We start from the raw sequence: 6,000 nt of genomic DNA, 5'->3' as shown, positions 1-6,000 counted from the left end.
GTAGCTATCTGGGCGAGTTGGTCGAACTTCATCATAAAACAGTGCACACACACACAAATACAAAAGAAGGAAGCACTCGTGTCATGAGTTCTTCCTTCAATGAGGTACGCATTTGGCCTGGTTCATTCAAGATTAACTGTAGAAACAGCGCTAAAAGACGGGACGAAGAAAGGACACAAACCACGGTGCTGACTAACAACAACAAAAAAAAACAACCAAAAAATTTTTTTGGTTAGTCAGCGACTTGGTTTGTGTCCTTTCTTCGTCCCGTCTTTTAGCGCTGTTTCTACAGTTCTTCCTTCTTCTTTTGTGTGTGAGCTGTTTTATGATGAGGATGAAGACAGTCATGTGCGGGCTGAGTCGCTCAAGAAACGTCCATGGGACACGTGTTTGAGACCCCTGTGACCAGTGCCCATGTGTTGTTTTCACATCATCCACAGCAGAATTGTGCACCCTCAAAGATCAAAACAAGGTTACAAAAAATTAAGGCATATTTGCACTAGTAGTGCCAAGCCAGAAGGAAGTGCGGAACTGGGCGGCCTTCTTTGTTTCTCTTCAGTTTTCACTTTTTTTCCTTTCTTTATTTCTTTTTCTCTCTTCTCTCTGTTTTTCCTGTCTTTTTTTCATAAATTTTTTCTCTTCGCCTTTCTCTCTCTCTTCTTGAATCTTTCTCTTTCAGCACTTCTCTATAATTCTTTCTATGCTATGCTTTACCCTCTCCCTTCCTTCTTTCCCTGTTCCTCACTTCCCTTTCCCGCCCTCTTCCTACACTGTACTATAAAAGGCTATGGTATGCTCTACTAGCATGCCTGGATAGCTGAGTGGTTACGACACACATCTTCAAATCATTGGTATGTGGATTCGAATGCTACCTCACCGAGAAACTTCTGTCTCTCGAAATGTCTGGTGCACACCAGAAATGTCTGGTGTGCTGTGACATGCATGAAGATGACGGCATGATGTAATGTGGGCAATTTTGTGAGCTGTAAAAGAAAGCTGGAGGTATGGGCTAGTTAGTATGTCATGATGTAGCGCGAATTCAGGACAAGGAAGCTCCTCTTTGTGTGCCTTGTGTCGTTTCCTTGAGTTCACGTTATAGGTATCATCCTGTAAAAGAAATTGTGAGAAAGACAGAGTGTGTCAACACCATGAGGAAAAAGCAAGATGACAAGCTAGATTCTTCCTTTAAGAAAGAAATTATGTCAGCCAAAGTGCACGAGCGTTGGCTCAGCCTCGTATTCAACCACCTTTGAGGAGGAAATCCCACAGAGTACTAAAGTTGCACGCAAAATAGGAACGTTAGCTCCACCTTACCTCTGCCCGCCAGATTCCTACGAAGAGTATTAGCTCACCAACAAAAAAATGGCTGATAGTTACATGCATGAAATTCCAGCACAAAGAAGGGTGTCTTTAAAATGCACATATTATTTTTTGTTCCACATGCGTGCCTCCTGATGAGTGGCTGGAGAGTCTCAGTGCTGCATGCTTGGCCCATTTATACTTCTATTTGCTTTGCACGAGAGTGCTTAATATATGAAATCAATGTCTTACAATGACTCAATTCTGAAAGCTGGCTTGCCACATGTATTGAACTGAAAGTAAAAGATATGTGCTGTGCTTTAATTGTACCGTGCTTCACATATCGCTGCAGGTAGCAGGAGAAGGTTCATTGTCATTTAAAATATGGCAGACACGGTATCTTGTCGCAGCTAGATTTATTGTTGTCCTCTCCGTGAAGAGGTCCCCACAGTACCTAAAAAGCACCCATACTTCTGAAGCCTTACATACTGAGTGCCTTGTCTGGAATTACATTCTTGGTATGGCAAAGGTGCTAAGAAAGCATGTGTTCCTGGAAAACAACCACAAAGTGGCTCGTAAAAAGCCTGCCTTCAATGTGTCTTATTCCATTATTTGTTTACCATGCTACACAAATCACTGACACACCTACACTCTTGCCTTCTTGCAGAACGAGCTCGTAAAAACAAATTTTGTGATTCGTTCACATTATGTACGAAAAAAGTTGGTTTCCTCGATCTCATACCTGTCAGCTTCAAAATAGAATGTGACATTCTTGTGTGCCATAAAATAAACTGCTATTCATGCCTTAATTTCCTCTATGGTTTTGTTGATGCCAGGGATGCATGTGTAGTCTGTCTAGCCATGTTTTATGAAACAGCACAGAAAAACAAACTTTCTTCTGTACGGTAAAAGTACAATGAAACAAGCCCTGGAGGGAGTATGGCCTAAGTGACAAATTGCTAGTGGGGTTTTTTCTACGTTGAACAGAATTATGTGGTTGCATCAACAGAGAAACAGATAAAAACCAGCACCAAGGTGAGGAGCAATACTGCATGCATTGATGCCCTGCTGAGTATAATTATTTCCTATTGTTATTACTAATCCTTCCAATCATTTTTTAGCATGTGTCTATGCCAAGCATCTTCGGATACACAATAGGGCTAACACATCCTGTGTCTTTGGCTTCAGTCAAGCTCTAGCTTTTTTGCAGCCCTGCCTGATTTACAAAAAAAAAAATATACAGTATCCTGTTTCAAGATGGGGCTGTCCTGCATTTACATGGACTGAATTAAGCCGTGCAGTTTCTTTATGAGGAAGAAATCGAACAGCATCATAAAGAAAAAATGGGGTGAAAATGACAGACACATGTGTCTGTTGCCTTCTCTCTATTTCATCAACAGTGCTGTTTGATTCCCTCCTAAAAAAGGTGTATACGTAGTACACCTGCAGCGTGTGCTACCAAGCACATTCCAGACAAAATGCACAACAAAAGTTGATGCAGTGAAGCCGGCAAAGTTCTCTGTAAATGTTGCTTGCGGCTGCAGAAACTACTCACAGCACACCTTGAGTACGTTAATTCTTTACATCTAGACAGATCTCACGCAAGACATAGATTACACACTGCAAATTAAACAAGTAATGCAAAGTATTTAACTGTGCTTACAAGGCACACCAACAATGCTTCACTGCATAATTACTTATGTTACTATAAAGGCCACTTGACAATTATATGTCACACAATTATAATTTATAATAGTGTAGTTCATTGCATAATTACATTGTTGTTTTCACTCGGATGTGTAGAGAAGGTGCGAGTGAATGAGTCATCGCAAGGGAGAAATTCAGACAGAGACGGTAATATTGAAAGCTTAGATAACCAAATCAATAGCAGTTCTGAATGCCTGATGAGTAACGTACAGTTACCACTGGATTGTACTATGACTAGAGACAACGCATGTAAGGTTTCATCATAGTCAGCCTATTTTATGTCCCCTGCAGGGCTTCTTTTATTTAGCTCCAGTTAGCTGCGAGAGCCATTTTACGCCTGCAAATTTCTTAATTTCGTATCATACCATCCAACCTTCTGACATTTTTTCGCTGAATTTCAGCTAGAATGTCGGCAGCTGCCCCTGTTTGTTCTCCAAAGTCCACTCTGCTCTCTTGCTAGATATGATAATGTTACACCTCTCATCTTCCGTTCCATCACACACTGCGTGGTTCACAACTTCTTTTTGAGTTCCTTCGTTATCTTCCAAGTTGCATAAAGACCTCTGGTGTACTTCCTCGGCCGTGACAGTGCCCTTCTTAGTATACTTCACTGCACAGCAAAAATGCTTCACCTCAACGCATTTTGTGTGATTCACCGCATAACATTTTCATCCTCCAGTGAAGCTCAGAAACTTGTCAAGACAACCTAGGCTACAGAAAAGCTATTATTATGCATGTGGATCTGGGCTACACATTAACGCTATATATGTTACTTTACAAAACGTTAAGGGTAGAGCAGGTAGCAACAGTTATGACGGTGAGTCAAAACAAATATGCGAGCATGCAGCATGTATCCATGGCAAGATTGATGAAACCTGCTCATTGGTTTATTATTCGAAGCATATAGCTGCGCAAGCCCTCATGTGCGTGATTTCATATGGCATGTGCGTGACTGGCATTTAAACATTCATATAATTTAAATATGCAATGGAGATTTCGAATGGAGTGCAGCTGCAATATGCTTTGATGCCAGAAGGGTTGAATTGAAGTCTTCAGTCATAAAACTAATTTCTGTAGAATTGGGAAAACAAGTGTGATCACGACAATTTTGGACTTATGATCTCAGGTACATTAGATATATGGAGAAGCTATATGTGCAGCAAAATCGCTTCGGGAAAAATTAAACATTAATATCTGAATCTGGACTTATAAAAAATTAAAGGTCTAGCGAAGCCTTTGAGTTGAGTAAGGGGTTGCGCTCTCTATAGCCTTCTAGTGGGTCGTCCTCTTGGGCTCTTCCCGCTCGCGCTCTGAGCTCGTGTTCTTGCTTGACTGTCGCCACTGAGCATCGTCGCCGACTGCCGTCTAATAAACACCTCAACAAAGGCAAGAATGCTGTTTACATACTGGAAAAAGGTTTATCTAATCTTGATTATTGTAAATTAGGCAGAAATTCTTCAAGATGCCAATGGTGGCTCTATCACTCGAGATCAGGGATCCAAGCATACAGAAGTTTCCAGGATATCATATATTTATAAGTTGTTAGATTGGCTTCAGTACATTATTTCTAGTTGATATATAGAAAACAATGGGTATTATAATACTTTTCAAAATTTATATACAAAACAAACATTCGGGGTCAGTCTGACCCTGAATGCTTAGTAATAACCCCAACAAGTTCTGGCAGATAACCAACCCTAACTCATCCCTTGGCATCGGAATTTCTAAGGACTGTGAAATTTTATCCGACCTAGACTTTGCAATATGTTTAATTCTGTTTGTTCATATGTTTTTACAACAGAACCTCTCATGCATTTTCTTGCATATGCTGCTCCTGTCATGCCTTCAATGCCTGATGTTATTTTTTCACCAGTCAGAATATCTGCACTAAGTGACATTCATAATTAAGTTATCCTCATCAGCCAGTGCTGATGAAATCACCTCAAAGGTTTTAAGAAATGTCAAGTACAGATCTCTGCCATGAATCTAAACCTGCTGTTCTCACGACCATCGCTACCAGGCACTCTTCCAGACGAGTGGAAAAAGAGCAAGGTAGTTCCAGTCTACAAATCAGGTAAGTGCCAATCGCCCTTAAACTATTGCAAACATGTCCCATATCCATCACTGGTGTCGTTTGCAAAATCATGGAACACATCATATTTTCACATGTTATGAATTTTTTGAACAGCAATAACTTTTTCCATGTGTCACAACATGGCTTTCATAAGGGTCTATCCCTAGCAAAAATTCCCAATAAAAAACCAATAGCCTATTGGGTTATTGACACCTATTGGTCTATTGGTTCTATAGGTCTATTGGAACTGTATTTGGCTATTGGTCTATTGGTTCTATATCAGCCTACTGGACCTATATTGGTGTATTGGTTCTCTATTAGCCAATTGGAATTATATTGGCCTATTGGTTCTGTATTTGCCTGCTGGCATTGTATTAGCTTTGTATTTGCCCACTTCTCAGCCCCATTAGAATTAGTCTTGCGCAAGTGTTTTATGGGTGTCTTGTCGTCATGCAGAAGGCCCACACTGTGGCAGCGCCCCTGCAATGATAATCACAGTGGATGAATGAGACATATGTTCAAATATATTCTCATAATCAAAACTACAAGTGCTTCTTCTGGCCCTTGATGATGTTGGCGATCTTGCGGGCCTCATCCGCACTCGAGGAAGTGCCTGAAAGATTCTGTAAATAAACAGAGCCATGAAATCAGAAAACAGTAACACATGTTTATTAAAGTTTACCTTCAAAGCAATGTATAGAAAGTAGACGGCACAGTGAGAAATTATCTAGACCTTAATTCACTGCACATGTTCACAATGTTGGGAGCTGAACTATAGCAAAAAACTGAGTGAAATATTACACACCCAACTGTGGCTTATTGCGTGGAAGAAAACAGTATATCGGCAAAATTTTGCGGCAAAAAAGGAAGGAAAAGAAAGGGGCAAAATTTTTTTTAAAATTAAGCAGCACCTTATCCCG

Source organism: Rhipicephalus sanguineus, chromosome 5 (genome assembly GCF_013339695.2).
Source record: "Rhipicephalus sanguineus isolate Rsan-2018 chromosome 5, BIME_Rsan_1.4, whole genome shotgun sequence".
Lineage (NCBI taxonomy): Eukaryota > Metazoa > Arthropoda > Arachnida > Ixodida > Ixodidae > Rhipicephalus > Rhipicephalus sanguineus.
This window is presented reverse-complemented; position numbering follows the sequence as displayed.